Genomic DNA, 24,602 nt, shown 5'->3' with positions numbered 1-24,602 from the left:
GCAGAGGGCTGAGTATTCAAAGGGCCAGCTAAGTGAATGGTTAGGTACAATTTCACGCCTCACTGCACAGCGAAATAAAGGGAAATATTTTTTTCAAGTATAACTGAACTTTTGCAGCACCGATGGGCTTTCTTGTTTTGGCCCAGGGAGATTCCAGTTATTTTGAGAGCTGCACACCTTTAAGTTACAACAAGGGCTTTTTACAACAGACTAGGTAACATGCACTTTATATAAAGATTTCTTTCTATTCTCACCAGGGAATTCACAAACGTTTCTGCATTTTAAATGTTTGCACAAATCCTGCTTTTCATCAGATGTGTGGAAATGAGTTTATTTTCTCAGAAAGCCCAAGATGACTTGGGTTGGGTTTCTCCTGCCCCCTGCCCCTGCCCCCATCCCTGAGCTGATGCTATGAGGTTGGGTCTGGAAAGGAAAACTAGGAGCAATAGAGGGGGAAAGGGCAGGAAGAGAAGCAGGATTAATTATGATGATCCACTGGATTGAGCACTTACTGCATGCCCTGATTGATTCTGAGTACTGTAGAGACATTCACTGGTTCATGACACTACAGGTAGAAGTTGTTAGTATCTCTGCTATGAGGTTGAGGAAACTGAGGAAGGAGAAGTCAATGAACCCACCTGACAGTCACACATTAAGAGGTGAGCTGGTGAGCATCATGGAGTGACTCCCCCAGACATGCCTTCCAAATGTGCACTGGCTGGGCTGGCCACCCCAGCCCCTGCCACAGTGTAAACACAGGGGGTCTGGATGGGAGCAGACGTCTGGTTTATAAACAAGCAAGAGCTCAAACATCTGGCCGTGCTTTGCAGCTGCAGACACCGTGCAGGTATGGGCCCTCTGGCCTGCCTGGTCCACATAGCATAAATATCAGGAGGCTTGCTCCTCCTTAGACACCAGCCTGGGATGGCTGAGACCTCAGAAGAGGAACAAACCTCTCTGTGGGCTTCCTGACAGCTGGTGTAGGCAAGGATGCCAGATAGGGAGAGAAATATGACACCCACACCTCCCCCAAGTCTTTAGGGACTGATTAGTAAATCATGGGCACCTACCCCCCCCACCACCACCACCTTGAATTTTGGTAACACATACATGAAATGTACCACTGTTACCATTTTTAAGTACACCATTCTGTGGCATTATATCCAAGCACACTGTTGTGCAACCATCACCAACAACCATCTCTGGAACTTTCTCATCATTCCCAAATGAAACTGTGTTCCAGTTAAACACCAACTTCGCACCCCTCATCCACCAGCCCCTGGCAACCACCATTGTTCTACTTTCTGACTCTATGAATTTGCCCAGTTTCAGTACCTCCTATAGAAGAGGAGTCACACAGAATCTTTTGTGAGTGGCTTATATCCTTAGCATAATGACCTCAAGGTTCATGCAGGTCATAGCATATGTCCATATTTCCTTCTTTGTTAGGGCTCACTAATATACCATTGTCCACCTTTTGTTTATGCATTCATCTGGTAATGATCACTTGGGTTGCTTTTATTGCGTTTAGACACAATAAATATCTTTCCCCTAGCGTAATACCCAATTACAATCACATTGCTATTTATACGGCAGTCCCTTAGGGGTTACCTATGAAGGCTATGGCTGTCACTTTGCCCTGACTGCTGGAAAGTAGGGATGCTGGTTCTGAGATATGCTAGAACACCTCACTTTAACCTCAAGAACATGGAAACTGGATTTTTAAGGGTCAGCTCCTAAATTTTTAAATTGATGATAATCCACATGCTTTAACACACTGGTCCAGAAGCTGATTTTGACCCTAAAATCCTCAGTGTTATATCAGTCTTACAATAATTCCTTGCAGTAGGGTTTTTTAAAACAAGGAAGCAGAGTTCAGAGAATTTAAGTGAGTTGCCCATGGTCACGAAACAGTGCCTTGAATGGAAAATTTCAGCTCTAAGCTCGGTCTCTTTCCCAAATCCATCACGGCTTATGTGAAAATGCTTTGTAAATGACAACATGGGCTGTGTGATTGTTAACACGAGTGAAGAGGTGGCTTTGAGCAGAACCCTAAAAAAAGAGTTCCTTAGACTTAAAAGGCACATCCAAAGTCCAGCCAAGTGGGGGACATGGGTCTTATTAAGCACTCCTGACCTCCCAGTGGCAAAAGTAAAGCAGCACTTCCACCTCCGAACCCTGTGCAGCGTGTACATTGAACCTATCAAAAAACGAGGGTTGGCTTTCCAGTTGTTAATCAGGGAGATGACTTCCAAGAGGGATCCTGTGGTAAGCTCTGAGGCTTACAGTTTTCAGGCTCTGGTGTTCTGGGAACAGCAGGCTGTCATTAACCCTTAGGGTGCAAAGGCCAGACATTCCTTAGCTTGACCCGGCTCCCTAAAACCCGAGATGCTGGGCTCCTCCAGGGGCAGGAAGGGGATAAATGGTGCATCTGTTTTCTCTCTCAGGAGGTCAGGAGCTCAGGCACGGGTTTAAAAGCATTCTTTACACAGCGGCAGATAACCCCTCTGACACAGGCCCTCACATAAGCCCGCTGTGCAGCGTCCCGGGGCCCTCCTGAGGAGGCAGACCCTTGGCACCCACAGTAAGGTGGGACCACTGCCAGGATGTGCAAAAGAAAAAGGCTCTCTATGACATTGGTACGGTTTCTGGTCCCCTCTAGATTATTCTAGAATGTTCTGAGCCCTTTGTAGATCCCTACCCCTGTGGGGATTGGGTTGGGGCAATATGATAGCTCTGAATACTGAAAACAGTATTCTAGTATGTTAGAAGGTGGTTATCTAGTCTGTTAGAAGGAGGGATCGGACTGTCGGAAGCAGGGAGATTTGGGATAGTAAATTTTAAGCAGTGACTGACAGGGAAAGCATGGTGATGACCAGCTGTCTTCCTGTGCAGCTTCCTGTTCAACTCCAGAACTCGGGTCTGAGCCTCTACAGAGCACACTTTCGAGAACAATGCACAGCAAAGCCTTTGCCCTTCCAGGAGGTGCCTCTACTTCCGAATCATTTTGTTTATACGACCCCATTCCTTCAGCGTCCTCTCTGCCTCTTCTCATTCCTGAATGACATTTTGGTGAATGACCCCCATGAATCCCAATTTGAGAAACCCTGGTCTCCTTCCTAAGCTATGGCTCTCAGAGCATCTTAATCCAGAGTCACCCACCACCATCATCAACAGTCCCAAGAGCCTTCTAAACGTCACCCCAGCCTCCTCCCTCTGCTTGGCCTCTGTTTTAGACAGTTTTTGTGTTGCAGTGATCAAAAGAACTGATAAGAAAACTTAAGGGAAGGAATATTTATTTTGGCTCATGGTTTTAGAGGTTTCGTCCACTGTCCACTGACTCCATAACTCTGGGCCCCAGGTGAGGCAGAACATCACGGCGGAAGGGTATGGAAGAGGAAAGTCGCTCAGGACATGGCAACCAGAAAGCAGAAAGAGCTCCATTTACCAAGGACAAATTATAGAGCATAATTCACACACCCAGTGACCTACTTCCTCCAACTATACCCTCCCTGCCTATAGCTACTGCCCAGCTAATACATACTAGTGAATTTAACCACCGATTAGTTTATACCTCTGAAAATTTTTGACTTATCCCACGTAGAGTTTTTGTTGGACACCTCATTTCTAAGCCATATCATTTGTTTCTGAATCTTTAAAATGGGAACATTAATAGGACTCATAGGGTTGTATATTTAGTTGGTTTCCCACTGCTACAATGAAATACCTGAGGCTGGATACTTTATAAAGAAAAGATCTTTATTTATCCCACAAGTTCTGGAGGTCCAAGAGCATGGAGCCATCATCAGTTCAGGTCTGGTGAGGACCTTATGGTAATGGGTATCATAAAGGTGAACGGCGTGTAACAATGGCAAGAGCAGAGGTAATAATGTAGAGAGACAGGGAGCTATAGAGTGGGGAGGGGCTCTTTTATAACTGCTCACTCTTGAGAGATCTAACTTAAGGTCCCAGGAGAATTTTAATCCCTTCCAAGGTCAGTGCTCCCAATGACCTAACCACCTCCCCCATAGGCCCACCTTTTAAAGGTACCGTACCACCTTTCAGCCCTGCCACATTCAGGACTGAGTTGCCAACACAGGTATCCTTGAAGAACACACTCAAACCTTTCCAAATACAGCAGGCTATAAGAATTAGATGAGCTGATATGTCTGCAGTGCTTAGGACTTGTCAGCCACTGATCATAGTAGGACTAGCACTTGACATAGTAGCTTGTTTTTCAAAGCTTAACTTGGTTTTATTTTTTCCTTGAGCTGTCATAAAAGAGAGAGCCAACCTTTCTTCATTGATCATTCTAAGTTTTCTAAGCTAGTGCTTTCAAACATAGCTGCAGAAAATTGAGGCTTGGGCACCCCTATCTTAGTACCTTCTGGTAGACAGAGGGTGCAGGATGACTCAGAATCCTAAACCCCAGCCCTGGGCATCAGAAGCCCCATATTCTGGGTCTCACCAGTCCTTGGGCCAAGTGTAAGGTTGTTTCCTGGGTCGCTGCTATAGGAGGCCCTACACCTTTGCCCTTTGGCCACACTGAAAAGCATCCAAGCCATGGTCAGAGTCCATGTGGAGTTGAGCGTATGTCTTTATGGGATCCATAACATTTCCTGTTCAACTGAGAGGGGCTGTCAGAGCAGTTCTTACCCAACCAGGCTGGGCCGGACAGAGGGACAGCCACGTGTGAGGGTCAACTTGTTAGAAGAATAGATAGAAGAATCAGAAGATGTCAGATTGTGTCCCTAATCTATCTGTGTGACTGTTGGACAAAGTAGAGCCTCAGTTTCACCACATGTAAATGAGGATAACAGTCCCTAGCTTTGGAGATTTCTTTTGATAAATAAATAAAATAATATATACATAGTATGTTAGTCAGATTTCCATCACTGTGACAAAATACCTGAGATAAACAATTTATAAGGAGGAAGGGTTTATTTGGACTCCTGGTTTCAGTCCACAGTCATGTCAGTCAGCTCCACTGTTTTGGGGCCTGTTGCGAGGCAGAACATCATGGCGGGAAGCACATGGTGGAGCAAAGCTGATCACCTTTTGGTGGCTAGAATGCAAAAAGAGAAAAAGGGGCCAGGACTCCCAATCCCTTTCAAAGGCACACCCCCAGTGACCCAACTTCTTTCTAGTAGGCCCCACTTGCTAAAGGTTCTACCACTTCCCAAGAACACCACAGACTGGGGACCAAGCCCTTAACACATGGGATCAAATTTATAACAGACAGGATTTATTTTGAAGAATAAGTAAAATTACATGTATGCATAAATACATACATGTATTTATACGTATATACATATATATATATAAATATATTGTGAAGTGTTGTAAGGGAGAGATGTCAGATGATGGTAAATGTGAGAATATATATGCACGTGTGTGTGTGTGTGTGTGTGTGTGTGTGATATAAAATCAAAGGCAGCAGGCACTCCTGTTACTACTGTTGTCACAAGTTTAGGTTGCATGAACCCATAGAATAGTTGTGTTGAGACATGTGGCCTAAATTCATCCTGTGTTGGAGTTCCGTATTTTGTACCACCTCACCTTCAGAGGGAGCTTGCCCTTTGATCCTTTTCTGAATCCACATTTTCAGAGGCACAAATAGAAACTTTTGCTGCTTGGACCAAGGAGGTCTGAGGAGAGAGAGACCTCTGATGCCTAGACAAGTTGGCCTGGTCTTTTAGAAGTGCGTGGGCCTTGCCATTCCCTGCCCTTGAGGCGACCCTTCTGCCCCTCTGAGCCAGCAACCTCCATGTTTCAAACACTCCCAGATGTCTGCTCTGTGCTTACTCTTGGCTGAGGGTTGGGGACCCCGTTGCCTGCCTTAGGGAATGTTCTTTAGAAATACAAAGAGGCAATTTCCACAAAGGGTGACACCTGATGTGCACTTTGGTGCTATTTGGTTGTCCAGTTGGAGGAGTAGGGCATCAGAGAGGAGCTCAAATTTCCCAAGGGAGTGAAAGATGCACAGAAATTCTCCAAGTCTATCAAATATCTGTACCCCACTGTGCCCCTCCTTTGTGGTTCCTGCCAGAGCCACACACCTCTCCTCTTATTATTGACTTAATATTATTCTTTAAATTGACCCATGTTTTTTTACTTAAAGTTATTTTTAAAAGTAAACGTTATACACTCTGGTAAATAGAAAATCAGTTTCACTTACCCAAAATAGAAAGAAACTCTAAAAATAAATACAAGGAAGGGAAGTTATTAAATTATAACCAGATACTGCAGCGTGTTGGAGGCTTGGAGTCTGAGGCTGGCTCTCTGTGTGTGTTAAAAAAGGGTGGGGGGAGGGGATGAGCAGGCGCTAGCGACAATTACGGACACACTAGCATCAGCACGAGATCTTCTCTTCCACATCATTGCAGAAGAACTGGAAGGGGGTCAACTTCATTTTATGTCCCAGCTGTGCATCATGTATGAACTTTCCCTGGGGGGCACGCCCCTCATTTGGGAGAAGTTGCCAGAGCTGGAAAGATTCCCAGTGCCAGAGAGAGATCAAGGGCTTTGAGGTGTGGTTGTGGGTTCATGGAGGAGGTGGAAGGTAATGAACTGAGCTCCAGGTGTGAAGAGGAACCGGGATGATGGTGAATGAAAGAATATCAACCATAACTTCAGCCCACACTTCCTGAAGGGTCTTCCCCAGGGCCAGGCACCACCTGCAGGAACATTATTTAATTTTCACTGTATCTCAAGAGGGAGCTGCCTCTTGAGACTACCCGCAAAACACAGTATTTGCACACAATCCTAAATCAGCCCACACCTTGCTCAAACCTAGGTTTCCCTGCCCCTTAACTCTGGAGCCTGGACCACAGGAGTGTGGGCTTGGGATGTGCCTGCAGGCAGCGAGGCACAGAGCCTGTTCATCCTCCCAGATCTTCCCAGCATCCCGGGGGCTAGGCAGACACAAGACCCTGTGCTTGTGAGGTGGCTCAGAGACAAGAGTTCTATCTGAGGTCCTGAAGTCTGTGGTTCCTCTCCATTGTGTGCCCTATGTTTAATTTATAAATTCTCAACTTCTTAAAATTAAAAAATTATTATGGTAAATTATACATGACATTGATCATCTTAGTCACTTTTAGTTTTTGCATTGCTACGGATAGACCCCAGAGCCTCATGCATGCTAGGCAAAGTGTTCAAACATTGAGCGACTCCCCCAACCCTATCTTAATGATTTTTAATCAGCTTATTCAATGGTATTAAGTACACTCACACTGTGTGTCACCGTCACCAGTACCCACTTCCAGAACTGTTTGAACTTCCCAAGCTGGTACTGTCCCCATTAAACACTAACTCCCACAGACCCTGGAAACCATCATTCCTTCTGTCCCAATCAATTTGACTATTCTAGGCACTTCATATAAATAGAACCATATAGTATTTGTCATTTTTGACTGGTTTGTTTACTTAGTAAAATGGCCTCAAGGTTCATCCGTGTAATAGCATATGTCAGAATTTCTTTCCTTATTTTTTCCCCCCTCTTTGAGATGGGATCTCATTATGTTGCTCAGGCTGGCTTCAAACCTCTAGGCTTAAGTGATTCTCCTACCTCAGCTTCCTGAGTAGCTGGGCCCATAGCGCCATGCCATTGTGTGACCTTCTGAATAATATTTTGCTTGCATGCATAGACCATAATTCGTTTATGCATTCATCTGTTGATGGACACTTGTGTGACTTCCAACTTTTGGCTCTTGTGAATAATGCTGTTATGAATATGTACAAAAATCTATTTCAGTTTTTACTTTCAATTCTTTTGGCATATGCCTAGGGGTGGATAAGTTCCCAACTTTAAACATAATTAGAAAGGACCTTATTACCTGTGGGACATTGCCCAATGAATAAGCTCCCTCTGATCATCTCCTACCCAACCTTCCTTGGTTCCAGCCTAGTTTGCCTGAACAGCATTCTTATCTTCACTCTGAGATACAGTTGTCCCTTGCCATCTGTGGGATTGATTCCAGGACCCCTCTCAGAGACCAAAATCTAAGAATGCTCAAATCCTTTATGTAAAATGGCCTAGTATTTGCATATAACCTACACATACCCTCCTGTATATGTTAGATAATCTCTGAATTAGTTATAATACCTAATACAATGTAAGTGCTATGTGAATGGATGTTACACTGTATTGTCTTTGTGAAAAATACCAAGAAAAAAGTCTGTACATGTTTCATATGGATGCAATTTTTTCTCTAAATATTTTCAATCTGTGGTTGGTTGAACCTGCACATTAGGACCCTGCAGATATGAACAGCCAACTGTGTTGTTTTTATAAGCCCTACCACATTGTACAAAGGACTATAATACATATGTGTTCAACCCAAATTCTGAAAGTGTATCAGTTCCAGGAATAAGTGTGAGATGAAAAGGAGGAGACGGGCATCTCACCCGTGGCCCTAGGGAACGTCCCCAGCCACGCACCGTTGGGTGAGCCCAGTGCAAGGCAGGCAGCTGAGACCTGGCCTTATATCTGTCAGTATTACTGACAGAGCCTAGGGTAGTTCTGCCATCTGCTCCTTTCTTCAGAAAGCCCCTGCCCTGTCAGCAGAACCATCAAGCTGACCATCTCCCAGGCAAGCTGCTTGCAGCTGGTGATAACCAGAATCAGTCTTGGGAAGGAGATGGGGCGCTCCTCCCTGAGAATCCTAATGGCCATGCAGGGATGGGCTGCAGAAACATCTCCAGTGATTCATCTAAGCAGCCCACTGTGCAGAGGCCTAAAGGGAAATTTCATCATGCTAACATGGTTTTATTTTTATTTTTCTTAGGCATCTCTTCTCACTCGTCTTTTATTCTAATGATCATAATATGGTCCATTCATTTTTAAACGTTTCCACCCCATTTATCTAACAGTGCAAGTGATCACTACAGCCAACTAAATCAGTCCGTTTAAATTCCAAGTACTTCATTCTCTCCACATCCAGGGCATGCAGACATCTGCCAGACAAACACAGAGCAGCTGTAGATCAAACTCATAAGTTAATGGAAAGTCCTGGTTGATCAACATCTGGTTCAGCCCTTCCTCAAGGGTCCTCCTTAGGCCTGTAGCTTGCTTTGAGCTGACCATCTAGGGTTTGCACCTTCCTCCTCTGGTGAGGTTACCATGAGGTCTTCATTTCATCTGGCTTCACATTCCCTGACCTTGTGTCCTATTAGCCAGGAGCCAGTATCTTCAAGCAAACACAGTACCCATCAACTGAGCAGCCTGGGCTCCTATGATTACAGACTTCTGCAAGCCCAGCCCACAAATTAGAACTGTCTTCCTTGCTCTAAGGACTTCCTAGAATGGTCCAGAACTCTGTGAAGCAAGTAGTGTGCCAAGGTTGTAAAGATGTCCAATTCCCCACCCAGAGCTGAAGTCCACAGCAGAATCCAGAAGCCACAGCAAGCAGCCAATACTGAGCAGCAGATCAGGATACAAAGATGCAGAAGGTACAAATCTGAGCTCCTTAACAGGCCAAAGGGAAAGACAGAAAACAGACAGACTGTGAGACAGAAAGGTGGATGGAAACCAGAATGTGAATCAAAGATAAGGCCATTGGGGAAAATGCCTGGCTTTTGGTACCCAAGCATCTTGCTTGACTGGAAACTCAGAAATAAATCCAGGGTTCCTGGAGAGCTGCTTGCCCAGAAGCATCTGGACTCTAGAAAACAGTGGCTTTCTACATTTGGATTTGGATGCCTCCTGTCCCACAGAGCCAGCCTCCGGGGCCCCACTCTGAAAGTCATTCTGGGAAAAGCCTGTCTGAAATCTGCAGTGATTGCTGGGAGCCTTCAGAAGCCCCAAAGTTGAGCCGTCACCTATTCAACACCTTGGGCCTTGGTGGCCAGGGAGAGATTGTGGTCCTAGGTCTGGCTGATTTCTAAAGGCAGCAAATGGCTTGCCTTCAAACATGCCTTTTGTATGCAACCCAACCAATCCAAATCCCATGTCCCAACCAATAAGTTTATCTAACTCTTAACACTCCAAATCAATAGTTCTCCTGCCCTAAATCACTACAAAGATAGGCACCAAACAACTAGGGACAAATCTGTAGCCCAAAACCTGCAAGAATTACTTAACTGTGCAATCCTAAACTTGCTCAGCTTGCCTTCCCTGCCCTGCCCCTTCCTTCCCAGGAAAACCACCAAGAAAGCTCTGGCCCTTGCTCTCTGCCATGTCTTCCTCTCTTGACCCCCCCTGGTGCTTCCACATGTGGCCCAGCTTTTCTTTTGAGGTGGTTTTCTCCACATCTGTCATCCTTCCCCCCCCATTGAATATTTTATTTCAAAATTCAGCCTCTGATGTCATAATTACAAAATATTTAAAATCAACATTTTATAAGGATACTGCCACATTAAAAAAAAAACACCTCTTCCTAAACTTTTTGGTTTCTACAGATTTATAGATACCATGTTTGTTTTATATGGACTTTGAGAATGGAATGAATTGAAATGAATTTAAATTTCTTCCTTAGTTCATATCTTTTTATCTTCCTACTATCTGTCTTTGGCAGCTCTTGAATAAATTCTACCTTTCTGGGATATTTGTAAGGTTTTATAGTTTGTTTCTTTTATTTTTACATGCTCCATAATCTCACTTTTCAGTTTCTTGATCATGTGACTTGTAATCAGGGTTCAAAACAATAACAGCCCTTACATCAGGGCTGCTGACAACAGCTGACTCTGAAAGGAAGCGTCCTCCTTCGAGGCACTTTCTACCTCAAATGGCCCAATCCAGTAAACAGAGGATAATATGATGTCATCTGATCTTGCAACAAACCAGAAATAGCCATCTTTCTCCCTACACCCTTTGTCACCTGTGACATAGAAGTTGCCTTGTAGAGTTGAAGCTATTTTTGAGGAATTATCTACATAATGAGTAAAGGCAAAATGGTCAGTTAGGTAGAAGAACTTGGATTCCAATATCTCCTTGTTCCGGAGGCAGAATATTGCTGTTTTCATCTAAAATCTTAACATCAAAAGCGGGAGAAGGTTTTCCCAGGCTTATTTTTTCATTCTCTTAAATTTCCACAGATTAGCACTGTTTCTGTCTGTATCCTTCATAGATATCCAGGCTGGTCCTATTTCTCCATTGTTCCATCATTTCTGGAATGACCAGCACCCTAGCACTCATGCACTGCTTCAAGCTTTGAATTTATAGCTGCATGTATCATTCTGTATAAGCATTTGGTATTCAGTTGGTGCTGAACAGAAAATAGTGATGAGAAACTTGGAGAGTGGAAATTGACCCAAAATGGGCAAATGGTGTGCAGATATGCATGTTCCTTGGATCCTTGGAGAAGCAAAACTATTCCATGCAGATTTTACCCAGCTTGTGTCTAAGGTATACCACATCATATCCGAGGGTGTCAAATCCAGGCAGAATCTTCCATTTATAGATAATCCTAAACCAAAACTGCGGTGGGTGTGTATGATCAATTTAGGAGGTCCAGTTCTTGCACTGGTAAAGTAAATGCCCATCATCTCAGGGTGTTTTGTCTTCACACAGGTGTGGCTGTCACTGGCATGTTTCATCATCTCCTTGAGGTGTTCCCAACCCTCTCTGGAGTTTAGAGACACAATTAGCTTGGAGTGGACATTTTCACATTTAGATACCATCCATTGCTGGGCCACCGTGTCATTGGTAATAATGCACTTTGCTTTTGAAGACTGTAGTGTGTAGAGGAGGTCTTTCTGGGTCAGCTGAGTGGTTCCTGGGATAAGAACTGTCCCAGCAGGAGTTGGGATCAGGTTCATGTTCATCCAAGTCAAAGAATGAACACCATGAATGCTGCTGAGGTAAGCAAGTGAGCAGGAATTTTATTAAAAAGGAAAGTGAGAGAAAGATTCAGAATCCTGGCACAGTGTGCCTGGGAGGGCCAAGAGTGCCCCACATCTGTCATCTTACCATACCCGATTAAAATAAAATCCTGGGGGCATTTAAAAATAATCTCAAAGACAAAGGGGGGGCTGTTGGAGGGAAGAGTTCTCTGTCCCTGGAGAGAGAGAGAGAGAGAGAGAGAGAGAGAGAGAGAGAGAGAGCTGCATGCAGAAGCAATGTGAAAGGAGCTTGAGGGACATCATTTTGCATGAGGGACGTGGCTCATCCACCGTGATCTTCAGGAAGGTCAAATGAGACCCAACCATGGTAAGTCTCCAGGGACCCAGATCAGGGTGGACAAGGGAGCAAGGTGGGTCTGAAGCTTCAAACTGCAGACGCCAGGCACACTTGGGCCCTATTCCAAGAAAGTGTGATTCAGTAGGTCTTGGGTGGAGCCTGGGAATTTGTCTTCACTGCTTCTCAGATACATCTGATGCATAGCCAGATATGGGTTATACATTACAAAATGTAAGGCATTGTCAATTTTAATAATATTAACAATGGCAGCAGCAATAATAGCTACCATTCACGGAGTGATTCTGTGCCAAGTGCTCATTATGCATTATTCCTAATTTCCACAACACTGCCAGCTATGGCTTGAACATGTCCCCAGCCCAAAATTCATGTGTTGGAAACTTAATCCTGAATACAATGGTGTTGAGAGGTGGGACCTTTAAGTGGTGAGTAGGTGAGGAGGGCTGTGCCCCCTAAATGGATTAATTCTGTTATCACAGGATTAGTTATTGCAGAAGTGGGTTCCTCATTAAAAGGATGTGGTCAGCCTGATTTTCCTCTTTGCCATGTGTGCTGGCCCTTCCAGTATGTTGTGATACGTCATGAAATGGCCTCTCCACATACTGGCACCATGCTCTTGGACTTCCTTGTCTCTAGAATCACAAGCCAAATACAACTTCTATTGCTTATCATTTACTCAGTCTGTGGTATTCTGTTGTAGAAGCAGAAAACAGATCAAGATATACTTTAAAGGGATTATTATTTCCATTTTATAGTCAGAAAAACTGAGGCTTAGGCTGGTTATGCAATGTGCCCAAGGTCACCCAGGTTGTCAATGAGAGAGGTGGGAAGTCCAGTCAGATCCCAAAGCCAGTACCATTACTCTTCTTATGTCAGTCATCTCTGATCAGTCTATGGGCTAATTAATGATACCTGGTATTCCATGAAAACTCATTGAGCAGGACTCTCAGGGCTCTTACACAGATCTCCAGCATCCCTCTGGGGTTTGTTTATGGTTGCTTAAAAACAAGCAACTATAGTGGTGCATACCTGTATTCCCAGTAACTCAGGAGGTTAAGGCAGGAGAATCATGAGTTTAAAGCCAGCCTCAGCAACTTAGTGAGACCCTGTCTCAAAATTAAAAATTGAAAAAGAGGGGGCAGGAATGTGGCTCAGTGGTTATGCACCCCCTGGGCTCAAAGCTGAGTACCCAAAACAAACAAACAAAAAACCAAGCACTTTGAGAACCTTGGGATAAAGATGCTCCACAATCATATCAGATTATTAGTTTTGCATTCAAATGAGTTCATTTCTCTTAATAAGATCTAACTATTTTTATTCCCCCGCAACCTCATGAAACAGTGCTCAGCACTAGTGTCTTACACACAGCCCCCATCTTACCCCTTGCAAAAGGAAAGCAGAGTTCAGTAAGAGGCTTGAGGTCATTCTCAGTCAGGAAAATGAACTTACTTTGAAAAAATTCTTTAGAACAAGAGCTCTTAACCTGGCTGCAGGAAATTCTCAAAACACATGAGATTTTGCATGAATAGGCACTTCTGTCTGTGCCCTGAGCTTTAATCAGGGTCTCAAAGGAGCCCCAGAGAGCCAGAATCTTGACTCAATTTCTTTCATAATTAACTTTAAGGGTTCCCCTGCCTAGTTCTTCTTTCCTTGTTTTCAGTGAAACTAGAACTTGTTCCCAAAACAGGCATCCAGTAAAATGGCGTTCACAAATATGTTATGATAATACGGTAGTAGGCTACATAATATAAATCTAAATGTTCCATTCCTTTATCATATTAATAACTAAATAATTATTTTATTGAAGTTCAATGCTTCCCTCCTTCCTGAAATCTTGGCATCTTCTGAGATGTAAAAATAAAAAATTTAGGGATGGGGTTGTAGCTCAGTGGTAGATTGCTTGACAAGCAGCATCAAACCCTGAGTCTGATCATCAGCACTGCAGAAAATAAAATAAAGTAAAAATAAAAATTCATATTGAAATAGTCAACCTGTCCTACTTCTTTCTTAATCCTTCTAACTGCAGGGGAATGTGGCTTACTGCAGAGTAATTATATTATGGACATGATTTTACTAAATAAATATTAATCAAGGTTGGGGATATAGTTCAGTGGTAGAGTGTTTGTCTAGCTGGATTCCATCCTAGTACCACATGCACAAATTGATAAATAAGTAAATATTTATCAATTCACATATTACATTTTTAGTAAGTCCGGTTCCCAGCACTGATTTAGGTACAGGAGATTCCAGTGCAAACAAACCAATAAAGAAGCCAGTTGTTCTCAAGAAACTTGCATTTCAATGGGGGAGTGTAGATTATAAACCATAAATCATGTTAGAGAATGAGAGAGAGAGAGAGAGAGAGAAGATAGTAATAAACATGTATTAGTTCCCTGTGGCTGCTATAACAAAACCCCACGAATCTTGTGGCTTAAAACAGCAGAAGTTTATTTCACTATTCTAGAGGAAACGACTAACATCAAGGTATTCTTGCTTACCTCTCTCTTAGCTTCTGGTGGTTGCCAGCAATCCTTGACTTGTACACTCACCAATTTCATTTCTTCCTGAGTCATCACATGGCATTTTCCCTGGGTATGCCTCTGTGTCTAAATTCCCTCATCTTATGTGAACACCAATCACCGGGTTAGGATCCACCCTAATCCAGTGAGAATTAATCTTAATTGATTATATCTAGAAAGAGTCTATTTCCAATAAGAACACCTTTCTATGCAGCAGGAAGTTAAGGCTTCCCATATGTATTTTGTGGGGGACACAACATAACCCTAACAAGTAAAGAAATTTTAAGTGGCTACAAGGGAGACAGAGTGACAAATGCTAGCATGACCTGCCAGTTTCCTTGGAGGAGATGCCACTGGAGCAGAAACCTAAATGAAGAGAAGGAATAAGCCATGAGGACATCTAGGTGAAAGAATTTGAGGCAGAGACATCCAATTAAGCCCTGCCTGCATGTTTGACTCTCAGAAACCACAAAATGATAAATGTTTGTTGTTTGAACCATTAGTTCTGGGATAATTGTTGGGAGCTGTCAATAACACACAGTCACCCTGTATTGACCTTGTCTTTGTATTTGATTACTACTGATGTATAACAAATTACCTCTAATTTGGCAGCTTAAAACTTCTCTCTCTCTCTCTCTCTCTCTCTCTCTCTCTCTCTTTCTTATTTATGTATTTATTTAGTGATTCTGGGGATGGAAACCAGGGCCTTGCACACACTAGGCAAGCACTCTACTCCTGGGTTTCACCCCAGTCCCAGAAGCTTAAAACTTTAGGTCAAAACTCTGCATCTTCTGTTCAGGGTCTCACAAGGTTGTATCATGGTGGTGGCACAATATGTTCCTTTTACGGACTCAGGGGGGCTTTTACAAGCTCACATAGCTGTTGGCAGAATTTAAGTCCTTGTGGTTGAAAGAAAGAGGCCTTCCTGTTCTTATTAGTTAATGGCCAGGAACTCTTCTTAGCTCCTGGAGGCTGTCCACAGTTCCTGGCCACTTGGCCTCCTGTAAAGGCTCTCACTCTGTAAATCTCTCTGATTTCATCTCTTTCTCATTCTAGATTCATGTTGATAGGACTCATGAGATTAGGTCAGGCACACCTGGGTAATCTCCCTTTTCAATACTGACAATCATATTTTATTATAAAAGATACACATGGACAGCCAGATGAAGAGACACATAAGGATCTTCAGTAGAGGAACCTGTCCCCATGGAGTTAAACTCATCACCCTCCCACCCTCCCTGAGGATTTAGCAGGTCACCCAAACCTCATCATTTACAGTTTTTGCTGAGGTTTCATTGTATTGGCATGATTGATAAGATGACTGGCCACTGGTGACTAAATTTAATCTCCAGCGCCTCTCCATCCCCAGAAGTCAGGGGCTGAGGCAGAGAGTTCTAACCCCCATGATAAATTCTCTTTGGATAAATTTAAAGGCATCTGTTTGAGTAACATTATTTATACTGGCAAAACCCTTTTTCCGCGGATACAATCGTGACAATACCCTATACATATTCCTAGAGGTTGCAACTGATTCCGCCTTGCTCGCCTTGCTCGCTTTTCAGACTCATGACTGGAACCATGAGCTGCGCATGCGCGGTGTGCGCCAGTCCGCAATGCCAGTCAGGACTGCTTTAGTGTGAATAGAGGCAGAAGTTCTTGACCCCTCTGTTCCATGCTCACCACCCTGGAGATTCACGTCCCATTTCATCTCATCTTCCCTTACATTCAGGCATTCCTAACTCCTCTGTTATACAGATGAGAAAACTAAGGCTCAAAGGACTTTGTTGACTTCTCCAAGCTCCCAAATGTAAAGTGAGAGAACCAGGATTGGAGTCCAGGGTGTCAGAAAGTAAGGATTCCAATTCCAGTGTTATTACTTTCTGCCTGTGTCACTCCACCCCCCTCAGCCTCACTTTGCCCATCCTTAGGGTGGGGTGTTCAGAATATTCATTCTACCTCCCTCACAGGGTTGTTGTTTGGGTTCTAGAAGCCACAGTGGCTGGAACTGCATCTTCTTAACAGCAAAGAGCCATAAAAGGCTGAGGGAGCGTGGCTGTTGACCTTAATTTTAAGTCTTTTTGTTTTCATTTCCTGGAAGAAACTGTTTTGTAGGCATCCTGAGGATTTAGAAAACAACCAAGCCATTAGCTCTCTTGAGGCTCACAAATCCCTGAGCAGGAGTGATAGCAACTGGGGCTTGGGGGAAAAGGCATCAATTCATCCTACAACAGAGGCAGAGTGGCAGGGTGGGCATAGGTTTTCCCTTTCTCAAACCAGGGATGCCTGTGAGCAGAATCTTCTGGTTTTGCTCCTATTTATGCAGGGTACTGAGTCACTGAAGTAACCCAGCAATCCATTTTGCATAAAAACAAATGACTTGTTTAAATGAAAAGCAGACAACATTAAGTAGAATTGTCCCCCAAAGAGTGTCTTTCATGCCTCCTTATTAGGCGCCAGTAGGTCTTCTAGACAGTTTGGCCCCAAAGGAGAAGTGGCTAATTGCTGCGCATGTTGCCTAATCAGGAAGCAAAGACCTTGCAAGACATTTGAAGGTTCATCTTAGAAATGCAAACCAGCTTGAACTCTCTTCAAGTGACAACACATATGTTTACAACAGTGTCCCTCCTGCCCTCCCCCCCCCTCAAGAAAAGTCTCAGAATGAGAAGAAAAAAAACGTTTTGAAGTATAGCACACAGTCATTTGTTATGCAGGCTGGAATTAGTTTGGATGTTGATTCTAAAAGGTGCAGTGTGCTACTCAGATGCTTGTGAAGGTCCTTTGAGGTAGAAATGATCATGTCCATTTCACAGAGGAGAACATCAAGACTGAGGGGGAACTAAAGACCAGAAGGCAGGTGCCAGTTATTCCAAGTTTAGACTCCCAGGCTTCTCATTTCTGCTGAGGGAGGTCTCAGGGGCCTGGACAGAGCTGAGCATACAGATGGAGCTGGTGTAGGGAGGACATGAGATTCCAACCCATGAGGGAAGCAGGCTGGGGAAGAGGCCAGGGCTGGGGGGTCTTGCTTGATCATGCCTGGGGCCATCCTGATAGACTCCTTTGAACCCATTCGGGCATTAGAGGTGAAAGTTCTTTCCGAGTCCTGTTTAGAAGATTGATATGTGAGATGGGAAGATATCAGGATTTGGCCAGAAGAAGCAATGAGTTGCCAAGATGCCTGGGGAGGTCAGGAGAACTCAGTGTAGCCCTGTTTCCCTGGATTACAAGTCTGCTGCAGAAGGACTGACCTTCAGGCTCAATACAATAGTGTTTTTCTTACACAGCCTACTTGTCATTTCTTTATTACCCAAGTGCTGTGGATTTTCTCACCTCTGGTGTCATTTGCTTGGAAAGTGCTCCTTCCTTTAGCATTCCCCATACCAGCCTGGGGGAATATCTGGGTGAGCTCCCCTAAAATGTTTCCCATTTGGGTAGCAGACTATTCTAGTGACAAACAATCTCCTCCCTTTCTGTGTCCCTAGAGAAATCAAAATAATGATTTCAATTAATATTTGGGAATAACACCTTTGGCCTGATATTTTTATCAAACCCAAGTCATATACTTGGGTTTGAACAGAATTAGCTGGGAAAGAAGCTGACAGGGCCCTTTGAAGGAACTCTTTGGTGCCTTCCCTTATCAGCAATGACATTGTAAAAAGGTATCCCCCACAAGGACATAGAGGTCCCAGAGTTTTGCAAGGCACAGAGAGTGCCAGAATTTCTGGGTTTGGGCATCACACTTTGGCATCAAAACAATATTGGTATTCTAAGAGGGACCACTTTCCATATAATTGGGTTTCCTTATAATCTAGGTTTCCCCAGGCCATGCCAGGCCCAGGGGACAGCCAGGAGATAAGGCACTCAGGATCTTCATCAGGATAACAGTCACCACCTCAGTATGATTATGATGATGAATGACCACGTTGATGACACTGAGTACTTAACAATAAGGTAGTGCATTTAGGAGCAGGGTTTAATGTGAAGTGGGTACTCTTATATATCCTTAGTTTATGGCTGAAGAAATGGAGGCTCATGGAGTCTGCTCAAACTTGCACAACCATTGAGGTCCAGAGCTAGGACCTGCACAGGGCTATCCTACTCCAAAGTCTGTGCTCCTGACCACGGCACTGCATGACACCTTGACTACTGTTCCTCTTCCCTCCTGGCCCCTCCCTGATGCAGCTTCACCTGTTGCCGGCCACTGGGTATATCAGCTCACCCCATGTCCCATGGTGGCAGGGAGAGGCCACTCTCCCACTATAGGTGCTTATAGCTATTATACCCCAGAAGGAATTATGGGCCCCTCAGACTAGAGGACATAGGACAGTTTTCAGGACATGACCAGAGGGTGTCTGGGTAATGTTATGTTGAGACGATGTACTTGGGGGACATATGAAGAAATCTGACTTTGGACAGAAATTATATTATATTCATATTCATATTAGGTGTGACAATGACACTACAATTATGCAAGAGGAAAAACTTGTAATCAGTGAGAGATACAGAATAAAATATTTGCAAGTGACATGTCAGGTCTCCAGATGCTACAGTTTGGGTCTGGAATGTTTTCAAAGTCCCAGATGTTGAAGCTTGATCTCCAGCTTGGTGTTGGGAAGTGCTGGGAACTTTAAGAGTTGGGACACAGTGGGAGGGTTTAGACCATTGAGGGCATGCCCTTGAAAGAGATCAGGGAATGTTGGTCTCTTTCTCTTTTTTGCTTTCTGAGGTGCTGCCTTGCCATAGATCCAAAAGCAACAGGGTCAACTGACTGTTGACTAAAACTTCCAAAACGGAGCCCAAATAAACCTTTTTTTTTTTTTTTTAATTGCTTTTCCTGGATATTTTGTTACAGAAGTTAAAAAGCTGATTGACAGACACACTGGGATTTGCTTTGGAATACTCTGGACAAAAAAAAAAAAAAAAAAGAAAGAAAAGAAAAGAAAAGAAAAAAGGAAAGAAAAGGTGAGAGTTAGATGAACCCATATCAGTACATTGATAATTGCTGAAGCTGGAGGATGGGTTTATGGGGGATGGCTATTAGCTTGATCTTCAAAGCAAGCTAAAGTAAGTAAGCCTACCTCAGACAGAACAGGCCAGGTTCCAGACTGTCCTCAGTCACCTGAGTCCCCACTGCTATTTCTCCAGAAGGCTAAGGGAATTCTTAACCAGTGAAACCATTATAAACTTCAACCAATTATTTTGTTTTGGCTCAGGGTGGGGGGTACCAGGGATTGAACTCAGGGGCACTCAACCACTGACCCACATCCCCAGCCCTATTTTGTATTTTATTTAGAGACAAGGTCTCACTGAGTAGCTTAGCGCCTTGCTTCTGCTGAAGCTGGCTTTGAACTCACCACGCTCCTGCCTCAGCCTCACGAGCCACTGGATTACAGGCACATGCCATGGTGCCTGGACAACCAGACAATTTTTTAAAACACTTGAGAAGTCATGGATAGCTACTACCAAACTGCTGGTTTCTGATCCCTGGCTCCTGTCACCTTCATCTGGGTCTACTTGTCTAGACAAGGTCCCAAGGACACAGGCTCCCATGACTTTGGCCTCTAATCCATTCCTTGCACCATTGTCCAGCTTCAGGTCTCAGATACCTGATTCTGGGAAGGTATAGCTACCTCATGACTCACCTTCTCTCTTGAAATCTCTTCCTTGAAACCCAAGAACAAGTTAGCTTTCAAAACAGTACATCTGTGTAGATTGGTTTCCTCCTAAAATATCACCTCCATGGCTATTTGATGGGTATGTTTATCAAACTCACAGAACCAACCATAAGGAGGTACCACTTCATAAACGTTAGGATGGCTGTGATCAAAAAACAAAGTGACAAGTGAGGGCCAGGGTATGGAGAAGCCAGAATGTTGGTGGGAATGCATAACAATGTAGCCATTTTGGAAAACAGTATGGATGGAGCAGCCTCAGAAAGTTAACCGTGACTTTGTCATGTGACTCAGCAATTCCAATCCTTGGAATATATATACATCCCAAGCAAATGAAAGCAGGAACTTGCACATTAAAGTTCATACAACTTATTCACAATAGCCAAAAAGAGGTGGAAACAATCCAAATCTCCATTCACGGATGAATGGATAACAAATTATGTTCTATTCATAAAATGGAATGTTGTTCAGCCTCAAAAAGGAAGGATTCTGACATGTGCTACAACACAGGGGAACCAAAGACAATGTGCTGAGTGACATGCCACACACAGAAAGGACAAATCGTGTATTATTCTACTTATATGAGGTACTGCAGGAGGGTGGTAGTGATGGTTTTACAACATTGTGAGTGTATTTAATACCACCGAACTGTTCACTTAAATATCATTTGGATGGTAAACTTTATGCGGTGTGTATTTTACCACAATTTTTAAAATGTACATAAAAGTTTATAGAATGGGACAGCTAAGAAGAATGAGTTTTACTGTATATAAATTATACTTCAAGGAGCTTAACTTAAAAAAGAAATCACCCCTATAGCTCTTTTGGGAAAAGTTATTTAGATAGCTCATTCTCTTCCTCTCTTTTGCTGGTGAGATGGCCTGGTGGAAGGGAGAGGGAGATACCCAGAAGAATGGGACACCAGGAGGGAGCCAGTAGGGATGGGGTGGGGAGGTCATGGATAGACACAGGGAGTTTTGCACTTCTTCCTGGCTTTCTTCTCTCCTTTTACCCAATCACACAGTTCAAGCTGGTCCATCCCGGGAATAAACTGCTATTTCTCCAGAAGGCTGAGGTCACATCCCGGGTGTATGAAATATCCAGAGTAGGGTACTTATTCTCTCAGAGACCCCATCTTCCTTCAGGAGCTCTCGAGAGGTCTTTGACTTGGAGGTTAATTAAAAATACAGACCCTGGAGCCAGGCTATCTGCAAGAAAATTCCAGCTCCAACGTTTATCATCCTGTGACCTTGGTGAAGTCACTAAACTTTTCTTTGCTCCTGTTTTCTCATCTGTTAAATAGGGATAATAATAGTGCTTACCTCACGGGGTGTGGAAAGGATTAAATTGCACTTAATAAGCTTCTCATTTGTTTATTTGGTTAACCTTTAACTATTGGTGCATGTATAGGTCTTTACCCTTGAAATAGAAATTCTTTCAGAGTGAGACTCTGTCTTACTGGGGATTCCTGTCTTCTGGGCACTGCACAGGGTCAGGTACCAAATGAAAGCTCTAATCCTCATTGTGAGAGAAGATACTCTCCAGAGGCCCTTACTTCATAACTCCTGAGGATCTGTGAACCCAAGAGATTCAGAAATACCTTCCCCGTGCCATAAACCATTCCTTACCGGTCCATAGTTAAACCATACCTCCTAGCCTGAGAAGGGAGGGAATTTGCCAGCCTTCTAACTTTGCTTGCTAAGGAAAAAATACTTTGGAGAAGATTCAAGGCAAAGAAGCCATCAAGGTAAGAATTCCTACCTACAGTGCTGCATGCTCCCTGTCTGCATGGGCCACCCAGCCTCATAGAGTTTCCTCAGTTAGTCACTGGCCCCATCCTGTAAACCACCCTTACAATAACATTAATGTGTCTTTTCTTTTCCTTTTTTTGTTCATGTATAGGTGCTAGGGATGGAACCCAGAGCCTTCTGTGTGCTAGGCAAAGGCTCTACCACTAAGCCACATCCCCGACCCAACACATCTTTACATGAGTAACTTCCAGAGCCCAGTCCTTTGGGCAGACTCTACACTTCTAGGGCTCCAAAGAGGAGAGTTCAAGAAAGAACTTTCTCACTGGCCCATCCAGACCTAGGCAGGCCAGAAGTGGCAGGTGGATCTGACACTGGTAGTCAAAGTGGCTGCATTTGAAAAATCACAGGTCTTTCCAAAGCACAGCCGCCTGACTCTGAGAGAACATCTTCCCTTGGCTGGTAGACTGGGCACCACTGATACTCTTTGGCGGGGTATGTTTTAGAGGAAATCAACCCCAACAGCAAAAAGCAACATATGTAATCACACTAGGCCACGAGTCACTGCCAACCCCAAACCTATTTCTTTCACAAATCCCAGAAGGGATTTTTTATTAGGTAAGAGCCCCTAGTGTGAATGTAGCTGCCAGTACTAAGGAAGTCCAACTTAAATCCCTCTTTCCTGCGTATGGAACATGAGGGTTTATTTTGGCGATTCAGTCTGTTTCTAATTCAAGTATTAGAGAAACCACAGAGGGGAAAGGGTAAAAGGTGTATGAGAGTGCAGATCAGTTCTAGTCTTGAAATACCCCAGGGTGTCTCAATTATATGGGGGGAGGCTATGAAAATCTTAAAACATTCTTCAATAAAATTAACTTTCAGTTACCTAGAAGGACACATTCGGCTTTGATTCAGTAGATATGCATGGAGGGCTGACCAAGCCAGACACCATATAGTCTTTCCTGGTAGAGGTGAAAATGTGCAAGGGTTCGGATATGGTTTGAATGTGTGCCCCAGGGGTTTGTGTGTTGGAGCCTGGCCCCCAGTGTGGTGGTATTATGAGATGGTGGGACCTTTGAGCAGTGGGGCTTAATGCAAAGTGATTAGGTCATTGGGTCACTGCCCTCTGAAAGGAATTTAGTTTTCTGGGACCCTGGTTAGTTCTCGAAGAAGTTTTTATAAAAATGAAATGCTGGCCCCTCTGTAGCTTCTTGTCTTACCATGTGATCTCTCCCTCTCATACACACTCCAACCAGAGCCAGAGCCATGCTGTTTGAATGCTCAGCCAAACTGTGAGCTCACTAAACCTCTCCTCTTTTTTGTACTGGGGATTGAACCCAGGGGTGCTTAACCACTGAGCCACATCTCCAGCCATTTTTTAAAATATTTTATTTAGAGATGGGGGTCTCACTGAGTTGCTTTGGGCCTTGCAAGTTGCTAAGTGTTGCTCTGAACACAGGATTCTCCTGCCTTAGCTTCCTGAGCTGCTGGGATTACAGGCATGCACCATTGCACCTACCTTAAACTTCTTTTCTTTATAAACTTATAAAGTTACCCAGCCTCAGATATGTTGTTACAACAATGGAAAACAGATTAATACAGGAGGTATGCAAGGTGCTGGCTCAGCAGTAGTAAGTTACATGCCATGAAAGTGACATGTTGGGAGAATAGTGTGTCTCCACTCCAAAGAGGGCAAGGTGCCAGGCCTTGGTGACAAAATTCAGTTCACCTTCTCATCAAAAGCTTAGGGTGAGAGGCACAATCACTGCACATGGTGATTGGATGCGCCGTAGTTCTTTGAACAAGAGTGCTCTCCTCCCTGGTACATGCTTAATGCCTTTCCATGTATCCAGTACACAGAACTTCTCTGTCAGTCACTGTTTCCTATCTGAGCAGGGCTTTGGAAGATCCTTAACATCAAGCTGGACCAGGAGTAACAAAGTTTTCCTCCACCTATTCACTCACATGCACCTTTGTCTCTGGGTCCCAGTAAAACTGGAGATAGTTGGTGAGGATACTGAGCCTTCAGTGATATGCCCACAATCAGTGTTCAGTTTCACAAATATGAAGTCACCAGAGATGTTCCAAGTATCCTCAGAGTCTCTTCCTGGCTCTCCCATCTGTGTTCTGAAAATTTCCCAGGAACCCAGCAATCCATCTCCCAAATAGGCAGTTGTCAGTTATCAGCCTGTCCCCAGACATGAGGCTATTTCTTGGGTTATAGGCTCTCTAGGCCCCGACCATTATCAGGTGTCTTAGTTTATTTTTTGCTGCTATAACAAAATGCATGAGACTAGGTAATTTATAAAGAATAGGAGCTTGGCTCATGGTTTCAGAGGCTGGGAAATACAAGAACACGGGGTCGGGGGGCATCTGGTGAAGGTCTTCTTGCTGCACCATAATATGGTGCAGGGTCTCACATGGTGAGACAGCAAATGTGGTAGCTCCAGTCTCTCTCTTCTTATAAAACCAATGCCCTCATGGGCCCCACTGCTCATAACTTCATCTAACACTAATTACCTACCAAAGC

General features: G+C 43.9%; 1 protein-coding gene and 2 pseudogenes across 1 annotated transcript in view; 1 reads left to right on the top strand and 2 right to left on the bottom strand.

Moving 5' to 3' along the window:
- The window catches only part of Col23a1 (collagen type XXIII alpha 1 chain), a 350,791-nt gene that overhangs the window by 234,258 nt on the left and 91,931 nt on the right, over positions 1-24,602 (bottom strand). The gene's annotated exons all lie outside the window — the stretch shown is intronic.
- On the bottom strand, positions 10,401-11,757 carry LOC113199923 (acyl-coenzyme A synthetase ACSM3, mitochondrial pseudogene; annotated as a pseudogene).
- The window catches only part of LOC113199906 (eukaryotic translation initiation factor 1-like), a 72,909-nt pseudogene continuing 60,091 nt past the window's right edge, over positions 11,785-24,602 (top strand).

Source organism: Urocitellus parryii, chromosome 1 (assembly GCF_045843805.1).
Source record: "Urocitellus parryii isolate mUroPar1 chromosome 1, mUroPar1.hap1, whole genome shotgun sequence".
Lineage (NCBI taxonomy): Eukaryota > Metazoa > Chordata > Mammalia > Rodentia > Sciuridae > Urocitellus > Urocitellus parryii.
The sequence above is the reverse complement of the archived record's forward strand: the minus strand, read 5'-3'. Positions and strand labels throughout refer to the sequence as shown.